The sequence below is a fragment of the Mauremys reevesii genome, linkage group 11, assembly GCF_016161935.1.
Source record: "Mauremys reevesii isolate NIE-2019 linkage group 11, ASM1616193v1, whole genome shotgun sequence".
Classification (NCBI taxonomy): domain Eukaryota; kingdom Metazoa; phylum Chordata; order Testudines; family Geoemydidae; genus Mauremys; species Mauremys reevesii.
The window spans coordinates 37,699,569-37,717,409 of record NC_052633.1 but is presented as its reverse complement, the minus strand read 5'-3'; the positions used below and the strand labels follow the sequence as shown (position 1 = coordinate 37,717,409).

At 40.7% G+C, this 17,841-nt stretch overlaps 1 pseudogene; it reads right to left on the bottom strand.

Moving 5' to 3' along the window:
- LOC120374531 overlaps nt 1-17,841 on the bottom strand; it is a 202,284-nt pseudogene that overhangs the window by 165,077 nt on the left and 19,366 nt on the right.

Here is a 17,841-nt window from a genome sequence, read left to right as displayed (position 1 = left end):
TCGGAATTTGGTTTCTACTCTCTGGGCAAGGAATCCTCCACCAGGATTGCACCAAAAATGGCCTGATGGAGTTTGACACTGTGTCCTATGGAGGTCTGAAATATTTTATATGGCACAGCCAAACTGACCAGATTCTCTCTCTTTGCAGCTACTCCCCACTCCAGCATAGAAGTACTATGAAGTCTGGGAGATCCACTCATGCAAGGAGATAGACATAGCTGACCCTCTGTGCCTCCTCTTATCTCTGTGCTATGTCAGTGGCCAGTATGGCAGAATTGAAATGCACAAAACTTATGACGGTTGAGAGAGGGTAAAGAAAAAAGGATAGAGATGGAGAAACAGATAGGCTGGTAGACAGGAGGGGTGGGAGAAGTGGTGCCATGTGTTGCTCCTGGTAAACCTATGTAATTATGCACCCCGCCCTATCTTTCCATTAAAGGATAAGTCTTACGGCAGGTTCCTTTCCACTTTTCTCTGAATGCATTGCAATGAGAGAATCCAGACCTGAGCTCATACAATAGTATACAATAGTGATTGTCTGCTTCCTTTCCTACTGCTGCTGGTATTTAAGTACAATGCCAAGAGGACTTCACACACTCCTGGTCCTGGGTATGTGGAAAATCTTCTATAGTCCATTATTAACAGATAATGCCCTAACATCCAACTGTTTCAATACATTTCCTTAATGACAGTATTACCAGAAAGTTCAGACTTATGCTCCATCACCCTTTTGGAGAGTAGCTCACAAGTGTGTGTGCAGAGACAGATTTTTCTGGCACTCATCCTGGCATCCACAAATCCCCCTGTCACCAAGTTTATTTCACATAAGTTTGAAGTCTGGAATCACCATTGCACAAGGCCTGTCAGATAGGCAGAATGCATTAACACGTGAAAGGTTATTATACAGGTCATCACTGGTTACAAACTACATTACTGATACTGACAAAATTAGCTTCAGTGTTTTGAAGTCATAAATCTGTCAAAAGTACTATCAATGCTTCACTACCCTGCCACCCTCATTAACAAGAATTTCATACTGACAATATGGAGGTTTTTAAATAATCTTTTTACTGCAATAATTCAGCTCTTCAAAAAAAACTAAATAGCTAAAAATTGTTAATGAAAAAAGACAGGATTAAGCAGCAAAAAGAAAACCAAAAACCAAAACACTCACTAGAAGTTTGTAGATCAGCATATTCTTGCCTTAGATTAAACGACGACCTCGGAATTTTATAAGCACAAGAGACAAATTTGATACCAAGTCAATTTTCAAAAAGAAAACACATACCCTTCTATAGAATAATACAAGAGATGAAGAGGGAGAAATCAAACACAGACTGAGTTGGGAACTTCTGTGAGTGAGCATCCCTTGAAACTTTCAGACAAAAAATCCTTAATAATTCTGTGAGAATTTATTTTTTTCTCTGTCATCTTAAATAGGCATACCTGTCTAGATCTAGTAGTTATAGATGTAATTTATCACTTTAGTCTTTAACAAGAAGTTTTCCAGGAACAAACAAGAAAGAACGTACTGTTGAAATAGCTAACAGGGAGGATCTAGCTTATAGAATGAGTTTTAAAACATGGAAATTAAAATATTTTCTTCCTTTATTTATATTCCAGGAAAGTTAGAATCCTGACATAGCCCCTGCACAGTTTTCAAAAATCTCTATCTTCTAATGGAGAAGTGCATTACTGTAAATAAGGACTCATGTTCAGGTCTTATTGTTAAATTGATCTGATGCTAGTTCCTCAATCTTTTTAGTTCCATTAGGGGGTGGGGTTCCTGTTAGTACAAGCTTTACCTAAATACTGCTATATTGGGCCATTGATTTGCAAAAAGAAAAAAAATCTTAGATTTTATATTTACTGAAAAAGAACTACGTTTTTGGGAAGTTCTGCTCTTTCTGCATATCCTAGATTAAGTGTTATGAAGATCCCCACTACTGTTTTCAGTTCAATAGATTCCCCTAAAACATTAAACCTTAAGAAACAGGTTGTTGTGCCATAGGATGGCACACAATTAAACCTGAAAAATTACCTTATTTCTGGATGCTTTTTTCCTGGGTGGTTTTAACTTGACCAGCTACCACAGAGAGCACCTCCACAGAAATGTATTCATCAAAGCAACTCCACACTCCAGTCTGGCATAAACCTTTGTAGATATTTGCAATTGGCTAATGAAGGGAAGATGGGGAGAAAAGTATAGGTGGTGAGATCTGGCCCTAGAATACTAAGATAGAACAAAGTAGTATGTTTTAAATACAGGAGATAGGTTTGGTTCACTCCTTAGCCCAGTTTATTTCATTAAATTGAATGGATATATTTATATGCAGCAAGTGCTAAAGTGATGGCTAAGTCTGTCCCTGACAGCACACTGTACCTTTTGAGAGTGGTACAAAAAGAGCTGTTCCACAGGACATTGTGTATTAGCTGTGAGGAGCTAATAGGTCAGTAGTGTATCACCTGCTAACACACTTCAGGCCCTCTAATCTTTTGCAAAAAACAGGGCTCTGGACCGTACCTTTTCAGGCACAGTCTCACATTAGAAATGCACTCCCTATGAAGTGATTCCTCCGGGAGGCAAAAATTCCCATAGAGCTTCTCAGGAGGCATGCAGGGTGCACCAATCAGTATATTTCTTCAGGGGATGCAGCTTAATCCTGCATGCATCCAGCCAGTTGTGCTGCCTAATGCATAGGGAAGACAGGAGGACCATGGTCCTGCTTCCATCTTCTCTCTTTCAGGGTGTCTTCTGCCAGAGGCGGTGCGCAACATCAGCAATTTCTGCACGGTAGGGAGAGCAAGAATGGCAATTATACTCACTGGGGCACAGGAGTGCAACAAGGGGGGTCCTTGCACCCTCCCCTTGTGCATCAGTTGAACAACACGACATAATCTGGCCCAAAAATAGCAAGAGCAAGAACAGGTCCAAATGAATAGATTTTTAATTTTTGCCCATCAGTGTATTGTCTACCCAGATATTCCAGGCATCCTTTTCAAGGTGTCAAACTTACGTCTTTGATACGAGGGTAAACCCATTCTACTGAGAACATGCACTTTAACACAGAAACAGTCTAAAATTGCGTTCTTTGACATCTCTGGCTGCCTCAACACATTAGGAGCCGATGCCTGTATCAACACAGCAATCAAGACAGTAAGTGTGTACCGGAGGAGCTGTATTGTATGATCCACATGACATGCTAGCGCACAATCTTTGAGCTTCTCTTCCATTTCAAGTCTCTCTTACATATTCCTAGTGCTAAAAGAACTGCACTATCAAAACACTCACCCATATTTTTATCTACCACCACGCACTTATGGTTTAAGCCATACGTGCAATTTTATTTAGTTGATTGGCAAATATGCCTATCATTTGGCATTAAGGGGGCAATTTCTTATAGTCTCTGGGAGGGTCATATTATTCTATTTTTGAAGTATTAGTTTAAATCAAGATGGTTAGTAAAATAAGGTAATGTTTACAGCCATGTATCATGGCAGTTCTAATGATGATTTAGATCAAATCCAGTAAAAAAAAAAAAGAAGACACATCATAGCAATGAATTAGATTCTAAAGCAGTACAACTTCTTGCTTTCAATAGTACAACATACATAATCTCCTCAGCAATAGTGGCTATAAAAATTAAGGGTATACCATTAGTCAACCAGACTATTTCTGAATGAATTAATTATGTGAGGGAAAAATCAGCAAGCAAGCATAAGACTGCCTCCAAAAACATACTTCCCCTCTCTCTCAACAATCCACTCCACTTAATTCAATCTGAATTCATTCTAAAATCAAAGAACTGAAACTGTTTTCATCAGGGTCAATGATGAGTGTAGCTCTCACTTTGGTCTCTGAATTTTTCTGGTTTATACAGGGCAGTGCTCTATATCCTTTAGACTTATTGCAAATGTGTGACTCACCAGCTGGCACACCCCCAGGTGGCTGGGCATGGCATAGCAGGCTCTTCTCCTTTAGTGCCCTTGCTGACAGCACTATCCCAGCCTGGTGGTGATCTGCTTCTTCTTGCATCTTGGCCCTCCAGCTTGGTCACTATAGGCCTGCGCCTCTCAGTGTAAACCAATAGTCCCTTCAACTTCACACTGGAACCCCATTCTGAGCCCAGACTCATTAGTCCTTACCTCTAGTGTCAGACGTTTCAGTTACCCTTACCCCGTGAGAGTAGGGCAGGGAAGGGCACTCCACTTTCCTCAGTAGGTTGGTATGGGAACCTAGGCCCTTCATCAGGTTCCAGTCTAGGGACCCTTGGATAGGCAGTCAAGGTCTGACTACCCAGACCCCTTGCTCCTCCCTGGGCCACTTCCTACTTCTCCCTTTACCTCAGCCTCTTTCTGGGTTCCCACTATATCAGTTCCATTCCTGCTAAGCCCCTGGAATAGGCTCACTGCAGAGCTTGTCAGCACTTTCTGCTACCCAGCTGGTTCTACTGAAGGAGAGTTTTCTCCGCTCCCCTTACAAGACAGTCCCTGACTCGGCAGTTTTCCTGGTCCCTGCAGACCCCTCCACCAGCATGAAGAATCCTGGGTGGATGCACTTTCTGCAGCTCCTGCCCAACTGCCGTGGGCTCCCTGTTGCAGGCCTTCCTTCCTTCAGAGAGGCTCTGTCTGCCAGCAGTCCCACTCAGATCCTTGACTCCAGCCAGGCTTCACTCACACTCACACTGAGACAGAGAGACAGACACACACACACAGCAATCTGCTCTTTTTCCTTACTCCTCCCTAACTGAGCCAATTTCAGGCCTTCTAACTTCTCCCTCCAGGTTCGACTCTTAGGTGTAGCAGGGCATGGCTCAATGCACCCACAGGCTTCCATTAACCACGGCAGGCCCAGGGTGGGGTTGGTATACCCCATCACACTCATGCACAGAAGAATCGTCTTTACCTTATCCTAGTACAATCTTGTGATTGATCCCACTTGTCTGGCAGATTTCAATATACTATGTGCAATAGCCATATCTTAAATTTTCTAGCATTGTCTACATTCCTCGGAAGAGCCTCAGAAATCCATTCCATGACTGCATGCTACATTTGCAGTAACACTAGTTAGGACACAGAGACAGAAGGAATATCAATCCTTGTGCTTCAGGGCATAAACTCTCTGGCTTGGGGCGGGGGGGATTCCACAACCATCACCAACTGCCCAATGACATGGCATCCCACCACAGGACAAGTGCTATACTGCATGTGGAGTTTTTAACCTTCCTCTACAGATCTAGGACACTGGGAGGGAGAATGCCCCACTAGACTGACCTAAGGTCTGTTCTTCTTTGGCATTTCCTACCACCTGTTCTTTTGCTACTGCTTAATATCACTGTGATCCCACTTGTATAAGTCACTTACTGATAACGGATGAGTGATCACCTTTATGCTGACAACATGCAAGACAGGGACGTTTGTAATTTTTGCCAATTAATTTCTGGAATTCAGTTATCAAATCCCTGTATCTAATATACACATCCTCATTCATCATGAAATGTAACAAGACAAAGTGTCCTTTCCTGGTTTAATTGTACCTTTTACAATCGTTTGAGAGTCTTCACTTGGAACTAGACTGGACAAAGCCTTAAAGAAGGTAAATTATTTAAACATGGTTTTAATACATTTTAACCTTCAATATAAGGGCCAGACCCTCAGCAGATATAAATGAGCACAGCTCCATTGACTGTCATGCTATGCTGAGCATTTGGCCCTGAGTTTTCACCAACAAAATAAACTCCTTTCTAACCTTTTATCAATGCACTACAGCTCCCAGCAGTCCTGGGGCTTCCAGATGTCACACATGCACTTCATTTCTCTTCTAAGATCTTTAAATCAAACTTTATTCTCTGCTACAGCTAAAGATTTTCTCTCTTGTGCTCCCTCTTGCCTCTCACTTGCAGTTCCTCATTCTTGCTCTGCCTCTTGGTGTCAAATCCAGAGGTCACGCAGAAGGTGGTAGGAGTCAGACTGAACCTCTAACCCTAATTCAGAGTCCACACGGACATTAGACACCCTCTTACATAGAGTCTACAGATGTCTAAGGGGGTATAAGTTGGTGTGACTTGCATATGCCAAGGAACTAGAAGAAGTTGCAAGTTGAAGCAGCTTTTCCTCTCTTCTGGCTTCTCAGCACATAAACTACACCACTGTAGACTCCATTACACACCAGTAAAGTGGACCTAAGTCAAGTCAGTCAAATAAAATCTGAGAGTGAGAACCTTGCTAACAGTGAGAGGGTCTAAGTTAGTCTGGGGATGGGGTGGTCTAACTTGTATCTCCCCTGCATTTGGCCCCGGTTCTTTAGGTTTTCCCATGCCTCAGCTGTCCATAGCTACTGCTCTGGCAGCATATTTGGGGTAGAGCTCCCCAAGCCTAAGGCTTTGGCCAAGTGCCCAAGGAGGGCATTTCGCTCAGCACAGTGGGTGGTTTTCTTTTTCTCCATTTATGGCTCACAATCCTCATCCCAAAATAACAGTAATTTGAAAATTATTTTAAATAAAATCAGGATGTATTCAAGCTAGAAAACAAAGATGAAAACAAATGGAAGTTATGCACAATGCAAAGCACCTACTCGAAGACTACACAAAGCCTCATGTGTAGAAAAACCCTTCTATTTACTAGTGATTTAAACAAAACATGGATATCCCACAGCATGTATGTCAGACCCTTCCCTTTTGCTGAAGGACACATGCTCCTGCCTGCTCATGTCAGGGAGAGTGGGCGAAAAGCAGGTGGTACAGAGCCAGCTATGCTGTCTCTATGTCCACCAGAGATTCCCAGTGAATCTCCAGCTGGCTGTTTAAGCCATGTTTCTGTCGGCTCTGTGCCACCAAAAGGAGATGGAGTAGAGCTGAAGATCTGGCTCCAAGGCTACATTACTGAATGTATCCAGGCCTCTTACTAATAAGGCAAAATCAGACCGAGAAACTCTTTTTTCCAAAATATTTGGAGTAAAAGGTTGACAGATCAGGGCCGCCCAGACGGGGAAGCAAGAGGGGCAATTTGCCCCGGGCCCCACAGGGGCCCCCATGAGAGTTTTTTGGGGCCCCGGAGCAGGGTCCTTCACTCACTCTGGGTCCAGGTCTTCAGCGGCAGGGGGTCCGTCCGCTCCGGGACTCGCCGCCGAAGTGCCCCGAAGACCCACGGCCGGGGGGTCCTTCTGCCCTGAATTCTCTGGGCGGCCCTGTGACAGATTCCTTTGTACTTTGTCTTTCAGAAAGGAGTAATTTACAAGTGCTGGGTTCTTGTGGGTTGCAGGAATACTACCCAGTTTTGTAGCTCATTAATTGCTAGTGAGCTGTAAGATTTCTATATGATTTTAATCAATACAGTACCTTTCTGTTGATTTGTTCTGAACAGCTGAAAACATACACCATAATTCCCAGAGAATGTCCCAAGTCCTTGGTTCTTTCATTTTTTCCTGTTATAGCAGGATTGAAAAGTGCCCCATTCATGGTTGAGAGAAGAGACGGGGTCAATGTTATATCACATCTGCAGAAACAAAAAATATCAGACACCGTATCTATAAAGCATGTGTAGAAATTACAGTAGAACCTAGCTAATTTGCACTGGTAACTGAGAGACTTTGCAAATGATTGAATGCTGCAAATTGGCAAGTAACAATAATGCAACTTCCATACTAGATCAGATCAGTGGTCCATCCAATTAGTACCTGGTCTCCAACCTGGATCAGTACCAGAAGCTCCAAAAGATGATGCAAGAAACAGTGTTATAGACCTACCCATGGGAGAAGTTTCTTCCTAGTCTTCCACCAGTTTATGGTTAGTGCAGTAAATGAACATATACAATAGAAAAGAGATTAATGCACCACAATGTACTTTGCTTATGTATTCTGACAATTTTAGGTTCCTTTTAAAAGTATAATGCTTCATAATAGAATAGTAACTATAATACCGTACATCTTCTAAAATAACAAATTTTAGTCACATTAGATCTCACTACTGCACCCTGCTATTAAATCTTTATAAAGAAGTGAGGAGAGACAGCTCTTTTTTTCCTACTAATCTACACACTGTGTACAAAGTGTGTAAATCAGTGAAATTGGATTAGTGAGGTTGTATTGTAGGAAAAGATATTCAATTGATATATGCATGTGTATTAAATAAATCATGCCTGACAGAGACTACTGGGGCTAGAGGTCTCAGACCTAGAAGTTCTCTTATTCACTCTTTACTGTCAAACACCCTCACTACTGTCTGTCTCAGACTTCCTCTTCCTACTAGAAGTGCATATAGTAGAGCCCTGATAGAGCTGAACTCATAGGTCATCTGGTAGCATATATTTCTACATACATTTAACACTACAGAAAGTTTAATCACCACATTCTGATAGAAAAATGAGCTGAATGTAAGCACATGCCAATATGATACCCTATGAAGGAATTCCACAGAACAGTATATACTCCGTGGCTAGATATATTTCCATGACTCCATCTATCCTTGCTGTTGTCCCTCTCTAGATCTGCAAAACCATCCTACTTACTTTCTATGGAGCGATGTCTACCATCATGCCTTCTACAATGAGGAAAACAGGAATTATTTTTCTTTCTAAATATAGGTATCCTTGTAAGAACTTTCACCAATTTTCCTCACTTTCCTAGGCCATTTCTTTGCTGTGTCTCCTCTTTTTTCCTGTCTCAATTCAGGCAGATTTTTTCATTTCCTACCTCTGATATTGTTCACCAACTTGAAGAAATCACTTCTCCTATTTACCACCCTGTGTTCTTTCATCTCTCATGCTAGCTGGTTCAGGTGGGTCTTCCTGCTTGCTCTAAATCTTCTTCCAGCTCATTAGTCCTCTACTCCACCCTTGATCTTCATCTCTTTCACCTTTATGATTGCCTTTAGTGTGCTTTCTGCTATCTGTGGCTTCCAGAAAACCTTTTCCCTTAGCACTACAGTACTTTTGCTTTCTTCTGTGACCATCTCCACATGATCCTCTAACCCTACAGTACTTTTTGTTATTGCTGTAAACCTGCTCACCTTGTACTTTGCTTGCAGGTCTGCCTCCATCAGCTTCTGAGGGATCAGGCTATTTCCTTTGTCCTTTCCTGATCATGATGCGCTAGCTTTTTTCTTCAGCTCCATGAGGCGTCCTCCTTTGTTTGCTCTTGTACACCCTCCTCTGGGCCATTGATTCCAGAGCTCTACTAAGATATAATTGATCATATTTCTCTGTTCCCACTTAGATTTCACCAAGTGGCCAGCTTTTCCTGTCTTTTCTTATCAGCTGTTTCTAACACGTACAAGTTATTGTTCTTATATTTTACAAATCGACATATGGAGAATGATAGTATTGGGTTAGATTGCCAGGCAATGAACACAATGTACCAGGCATTTCAGAAATAAATTCACCTACCACTGCTTCCTAATTCAAGGTCAACTGAAATTCCTTACAGATTATGAAGAAGGAAAAGGTATTTTATGATAGCAATTCCAAGTTCATGTTACTTTTGTTAATGCTTTGAGAGATCTAACTTCTCTGTAAGAAATGTGGGGTATTATTTCTTTAGATATTTTTATTCCTGGGGAAAACATTCCTTCTTCACAAGTTTAGGAGACAGAGATCATTTCCTTTATGCCCAGAAAAGGTACAGCATAGGCATGAGCAAAGCAAGATTCCTCATGCTGTCCTGGCAATGTACTTCAAACTAATCTGAAGGATTAGTCTAAGACTAAGAGGATAAATCAGTCTCCCTGTCCATTCAATATTTTACTCTTTATTTAGACTACAATTAATGGTGACGGGCATTCTGGGGTAGTACATACACACTAGGAACTGAACCCACCAATTAATTTGAAACTGGTGGAATTTATCAGTAAAGACTCTCAGAAGAAATAGCTTCAATTTAATTTTTAACAATAGCACAAAAATTATTGAAATGTTAACTGTCAGGGCTTATGATGTTAACATGATGGAGACCTTAATAATGCCAATATTAATTTCATATGATTTTGTACCTGACAGCGTTTTCAGAGAGATTTGAAAAAAATGTACATAGCGAAGGCACAAATTGATAAATAGCACTCAGTCATAAGCAGCCTTACCCAACACCCACTGAAGTCAGTGCAAGTCATTCCATTGACTTAGATTGGGTTCTAATTACTTGGCAACAGCATGTCCCTTCTACTAACACTAGCGTGATGAAATGGTTTATTAGCAAGGAAAATGATTTTGATTAGAAGTAGAATGAATGAACACCTCAGATCAACAGGAATCGGAGCATCTTATCAGTGTCTCATTGCTTCCTCAGGCCCCAACCACCACTTATTACCCCTACCTGCTCAACAGCTTCCAGCTCTCCCATGCTACATCCTACTATGCCAGAAGGAGAATGAGGAAATCATTATTTTAATGAGTCTATCAAGTGAGCAGCAAAAACTGGGGTACTATAAAGCTCTATATTTCTATAGGCCATAGATCCATGACCAGACTTGGCTCTGGTTTTGTCTTGGCAAAGTTCATACATGATAACTGAGTTTTGCCACCCCTCAAATGTAATTACGTGGGGTAATCTCTGGTTTTAATCAACGACTGATTTCTCTACATGTCTTCATCTACAATCAGTCACTCTAAATAAAAGACATATAGCATGAGGTAAAATAAATGTATTCTTTTAACAGGCTCATTTGTATCTAATGTTTGTTGTAGTAGTCTTTACTTCAATATATTAACAGCAAGATGATTTCATCTGTGACAAACAATCTTGCTCAATTCTTACAGAACACCTCCTGCCCTGATCCCTATCCAAAATTCCAATTAACCGGGAGTTCATATTTTCACACCGCTCGGCAGTTTGATTATATAAGTGCTTATTCAATGCACTAAAGACCTTAATCACCCCCTTCAAAGCACATGGCTCTATATAAGGCCTCCCATGTCTGAAATACATAAGGATCATCATCATAATAGTGTGGCAGCTGTGCTTTCTGCAAGCCAGAAAAGTTAGTTCTGAATACAGCAGACACACCTCAGCTACTGTCTACCATCTGCCTAGTTAGTGGGTAGACAACCACAGCAGACCAACACAGCTGCTCCTGACAATGTGAAAAACATCAGTACTTCCTTAAAGGCTTTGGCAATGTGGATAAACAATTTCAGTGAAAAGAATATTTAAAATTGCTTCAAATTTTCGCTGCAACTGCTATTATGCCTCGCACCACAACAAAGTGATTATGCTCAGTCAAATGGATTTTGTTCAGCAACTGTAACAATCTTACGCATTTTTGCAGAATACCAGTTAACAAGGCTAAAAGACCATTGTCCTGGACAAAGAGCTTTCATTATAGACACACTAAAATAATTACTGAGGTCTTTTATCCTCTCTTTTCTTTTAAGTAAAATGTTTTTTCCACTCTCAAGAGTTACTTTGGGCTACATCTTGCACTCTTTATCCGGCCACACACAAAGTGTTTGAGGTTTCTCAGAAAACCCTACTTTTATCAGTGACCCAAGTCTCAATTATTAAGGCTGAGCACACCATTTTCAATTAATAATTTAACATATATCACCATTTTTTTGCTCCCCATGTTCTCAAATTGACCGATAGAATTCTTGAACTGAATCATTATTCCTCCAGGAGCGTGCTGGGGGTAGTGTTCTATGTGTGGTAATGGTGTTGGCGGGGGTGAGGCAGGCCAGCAGTGTTCCACGCTACAAGTTCCTCACAGGAGTCCTCTGCCAATGGGTGACTGTCGCTCAGAAAGAAGAAGTCATCATGTTGTTGCAGTACAACATAAACGATGAAGTGGGGCAAACTTTGAAGAACAGATTTTGTTTACTCATTTTTTTTAATTAGCCTTATATTAAATTTTATAATCTCAAAGAAATTTAGTACTGCCAGTGGTCCAAGTGTCCCAGACAGCCAGGCCTTACAATAGTCAATATCTGATAAGGCACTATTTAATTAAATAGGAATTCACAAGGTTGGAATCTCTATAGCTTGTGAGGTTCTATGACCCCTTTGTTAAAGTTCCTGGGTTCTGATCTTTAAACGCAGTCAATATCTAGTAGTAAAAGGAATAATCACAAACTGAAACTGAGCATCACAAATGTTTACAAGACAGTCTCCCTGGTCCTCATCCCATCTGTGGCATAGTTGTGACAGCCAGGTGAATGCTTGTCCACTGGAAATCTCCAGAGTAAAAATATGAGAGTTGCATAAATTACATAGCCCAGCAAGTGTGATTTGAAATCTAATTTATAGTGATCTCAGGGTTTTGTTTACAGTTGCAAACCTTAAGCATAACTTAGAAGTTGTGGCAGATTTAGACATTTTGCATTCCCTTCTCCCTACACAAACCTGTTGGATACAACTATCCAGAAACAGCCCATATAGCAATCAGGCTGTTCTGCCAAGAGACTGCTAAACATTTTCTGACTATCCCCCGGCATCATCCACAGGAGAGGACTCTCTTTGTATCCAGATCATAATGTCTTTCATTGGTGGAAGCTATTAAAAAGAGCTATCCCACCTAATGGTCCATCTGTACAGAATATGGGCTCAGTTCTGCAAGCAGCTGAGTACTGAAGGCCAAAATGCTCAGCACCTTGCAGGATCAAGCCCTGTAATTCCTTTTAGGAGAGGTCAATGAAAAGTCTTGTGGTGAAAAGCACTTTGATGTGGCCACTGGAGGATTCATCTTGTATAAGGGAATCCTTGGGTTGTGCAGCAGACCCACCACACCTCCTATGACACTCCCCTATCTGACATGTCCAGCTGTACCATACTCAGCATTTCACAGAAAAAGTATATTTATTCCCATGAAGCCTTTCCACCCCATGGCTCCTTTTGCTCTAGCCCCTGACTAGGGAGGCAAAACTGGGCCAAATTCTGCCCTCACCTACAACAGGTTCAACCCCACTTAGGTCAGGACAAAATTCAGCCTTCTAAATCATACACTCTGAAAAACTGCAGCTTTCTTCAGATTGGCTGATTTTATGTCAGGACTGGAGGCTCATTATTGAAGTTTTATTCTGCTGTTACTGCTCCAGTAAAGTAGCACAAGAAAAGGTTAAGTTAAAAAAAATCATTTACTAGTATAGTGGGCTTTCCCTCCAAGTTCCCACAGACTTTAGCCCTGGCCTAGATCAACAGCCATCTACATCTAGTCTTCTCTTCCTTCATCCCCCCCTCCTTTGGGGCGGGGGCGGCCTATTCCAAGAGGAGAAATGGGAAAACACTAAGGATCAACCTGGCCAAAAGTGAAATGGAGTCTGAAAATGTAACACAACTGCTGTATTATCTTCCATACGCTTTTAAACTTTCAAGCTTTCTAATAAATGTACGTGTTTATACTAATTATTAACAGATAGTAATTGGAGCTAGATTAATGAGAACCCTGCTGTCACATTACAGCATACATTTTTAAAGACATCTTTAAACATTTGGACAAAATATCTATATATATTTAAAATGGCATTTTTAACTGGTAAATGTAATTATCTAACTGAAGCAAAAAAAAGGATAAAATTGATTGAATCAAAATATTCCGTCATTGCCATATATAAGCATCCAGAGTACCTTTACAACAAATGAAAGTATTCTTTATTTTATGCTTTTAAAAATGCATTAAGGTAATTGCTGTGCAACAAATTACCTTCTTTACTCTAAGCTTGGGTACAACATCCCTAGCATGTATATCAATTGTGCATATTATCATGATGCTGTGACGATCACCGGAGTGAGTTCCCTAACAGCATGTCTATAAGGGCATTCAGTTGAGCAATCTGCAAAATAATTACATTTCAATGGAGATATTTCACTGTGAGGGGAAAGAAAACCTATTATATGTCAAGTGCTAAATGGAACCGTTCTGGTATCAAGACGCATTTATTGGTGTCTTTAATCAAAGCAAATAACTTTTGCAAACTAATAATGGTATTGTTTTCTTACCATTTTAATTTGCTTCTTTAGTAACAAAAATACACTTTGTAGCTAGTGGCCATTACTCCATTTCAAAATGAACACTGGTTTTCAGTTTCATTTGCACTATTACATCATCAGTGTGCCATGTGGTTAAGTTATTAGGTGTTTAACATCTAACACATAGCATATGTACAGTAATATTACTATTTTGGAAATTAATATGAATTATTTTTGTCACAGCTGCCATAAAAAAATTACGTTTTGCCCTGATTCTCTAACAGTAAGTCTGCTTTGTGCCAGATGAATGGTGAAAAGCAGGTTGATCTGGCCACTGGAGGATTTGCTTTGTATAAGGGAATCTCAGGGTTGTGTAGACCCACCACACCTCCTGTGACACTCCCCACTCCACCTGCTGCTGTAAGGGATGTGGCCTGGGGACAGAGGGTATGGCTCAGACACCCCTATTCCCCAGAAATCCCTGCCTTTTGTAACTCCTGAGGGCTATGGGTAGATGGCATAGACTAGAGCAATCTTCAGTCTGCTCTAATTTATTCCAAGGAATCAGATCAGCACAGGATGTCTATCATCAGGGCATATGTCCTCCTAACTAAGATTGTGAAAGTTTCAACTTAAACCTTGTAAAGCCTTCAGATACTATGGGGGACAGTGTCAAATTACTATTAATAATCTTACTTTCTATACTTGCATATCACTTTCACACATCTGTTTGGGACTGTAATCTTTCAGAGCAGTTTCAAACTCCCTCTTCAAGAAGCTCAAAGGTAATTCCAACATCAGCAGCCCACTAGATCTGACTGCCCATCAAAGCCACTTAGGCAGGATAATCAAACACCCACTAGTTTCATGGCTTGTCTTCATATGGTGCTACATCTGCTCAATATGCAACAGCAGTTACAAAAGCTAACAGAATGTTAGGAATCATTAAGAAAGGGATAGAAAATAAGACAGAAAATATCATGCCACTACATAAATCCATGGTATGCCCACACCTTTCATGATTTTGTACACTGTTTCTTCCAAATGCCTCAAACAACAACATTTCTGTTAGGCAGAATGCTGGTTTTCCTTAACATGCTAGAGGTGTGATTTATCATGTTCTAAGCGTCTGTCTTTTTCTGGACACCTCTTCAAGTCTATTTTCCAGCAGAAAACAAGGCATCCGGCCCAAATAGACACAATGCTCATTTCCATCTGTGACTGGCCAGAAGATTGCATCCAACCCTACTAGACACAGTCCTGGCTATAACTGTCCATTTGTGACTTCTAGGCTTGAAGTTTAGGAATAAATCCACTCACTCTGTAAAACCTCCCGTTGACTTACAAGTCCAGAAACTTACAGTCCTGATATTCAAAACCCATGGTGGAATTAGCCCTAGATAGCTGAGAGATGATTTCTTCCTCTACAATATCCAACAGCAACTACATTCCTTTGGTTTACAATGAAGCTATAGGGGGGCTCATGAATATGAGAGTCAGAATTTTCACAGGAGCTCAAGCTACACCTTGGCAACCCATCCCACAAGGGAGAGGAATGTCCACAGAACTAACCAAAAGACATATTTCTTCAGTTTAATTTTCCCTTACCCTTTCTGCACATGTGGATACATCTCACACACTTTACAATGTATAGTACCAAGTTCAGCTCCTTATAATCCCTACCATTATTAAGAAAATGATTTTGGTGGACTGTATCCAAAGGCAACAGCAGTGGATCACTGTTCATATTACTCAACGATTGCATATAATTTGGCTTCACTGAAACAATCTCTGCTCTGAAAAGGTTGAACTCTGGGCTATTATGAAGACTAAATTAACTCTCATCACTCGAGTGAGTGATCCATTCACATCAAGGTCAAAATCACTAGTTGAACAGCCTGGGAAAGCTGACACTGTAGCTGACTCACCTACAGTTACTAACGGATAAGGCTGTATTATTTTCTCAGCCAGTGGGGATTTCAATGTAAACATAAAATTAACCATTTGCTGTGAAAAACAAAAACAGTGGGAAAATGTAAAATTCAGCCTTTTCACTTTTTCTTTTAACTGCACATATTTAGCTAAAAGCCTGAGAGATTTCAATGTGATTGATCTTGCTGAGACAGGTATGAAAGCACAGGAGGCAAATGAGGGTAGGACCTTGGTTGGTTTCCCCTTGGAATCTCTTAAATTGAGCCTGAAGATCAATTGAGAGCACTAGGGGGGAGAGGAAATAGGGAAGAAAGGAAGTTAGAAGGAATCAAGGATCAGCATCTCCCAAATAAAATAATACCCTTTCATCAGGGAAAGAACAGGGTCAGGTCTACCTTCTTACTTTTAAGTTCTCGTTCTCTTTTCACACCCCGAATTAGGGCTGATTAACAAATGGAATTTTCATCTCACAGGAAATTCTAATATTTCATCTGATTTCATTCTGAAAGGGGACCAAAAAGATAGATAGAGGATGGTGGGATGGAGAGATGGATAGATTAAAAAAATTATAAAACAGAAAGTTCCAAAAATTTCAACATCAGAAAAGTCAAAACATTTAGTTTCAGATTGACATTAATCTCTGCATCTGCCTGAGCTGCTGCTGTGCCTTATGAGAACTGTAGTTTCAGGTCTCTCGTGCCCCGACTCTTTCTTATCGACCTTGTTCACTGGCTAGCCTACATCTCTGATGATTCACTGTTATGTCTCTGTGGTTGGAACTCCCATGATGTATCACAGCCATTCAACCACAGGAAGAGAGCACAGTGCATTGTGGGAAATATAGTCCAACCAGGAAGGGGGGCCCATAGGGAAGAATGGGGAGCAGAAGAAACAACAACCCCCATTAGGCACAGTGGCTTAGGCAGAGATTAATGTCGACCCAAAATGAAATGTTTGATTTTCCCGACAGAAATTTCAGCCAAAAAAATCAATATTTTCCTGCAGAAATTTTTGGTGAAACCCCCTTTGCTGATGGAGAAATGTTTTGTTATTTTTTAGATATAGATAGAACCAGCCCAGCCCCAACTTCTGCTCTCAATACTTTAGTATGCAGATCAGACTCTTAAATGTTCCAGTTGCCTTGGGGTGATTAAACCATTCAAGGCTTGTGCACTTGTGCCGATCAAACTAAGTTGGCTTCCTAAACTGATTTAGTTATTTCAGTGCAAGTCTGCACATCTGTGCTCTTATTTAGACATAAGTCTCCATACACCAAAGTAACTGAATCTGTTCTAATTATGTGATAATTAGAATTAAGTAACCTTTGGCATACTACTCGCTTAGTATTATTGTGAAATATAATGCAATAACCTTTGGTTATTTAGCGTGAGGTGCAGCTCAACCCTCAGAAACAGGGGGAAGGAAAAGCACTCAAGAACACTTTTTTTTACCATGCCCTGTCTAATTAGCAAAGGGCAGGAAGACCAGAAGACATCCCCTTTCTCGTAAATTCTTCCTCACTGCTAAATGGTTTAGTAACCCTCAGGGCAGGTGGCAGACAGGCTCCAACTACCCTGGCCAGGCAGGTTTATTCACCCTTCCTTCTGTGGTTTCTCCCCCTAGAAGCAGCAGAATGAAGTCTGGATGGAGCCCTTTCATTTTCTAAAATAATTTGCTTCACTGCATTATGTGTCACAATAATACTAAGCGAGTAGTACACTACCCAATTATCTTACCTGCCCTTTGCAGACCCAGGCCTTTGAAAAGTGTACAAACTCCTCTTTTGTACTGTACATTCCCACTGCCATTTGTATTTCCACATTCTCATCAAATTTAAGGTCACCAACAGTGTCAAAAAGCTTCAGCAAATGTCTGGTAATCTGTTGATATGCATTAAAAAATTGCAGCTAGAATAATTTTCATGTGGACACCAATAGCAATAGAAGAACAAAATAATGAAGAACGAAAAGTTTGCCTGCGATGGATCAGTTCCTTCAGAAACTATTTCCACTAAATCCACT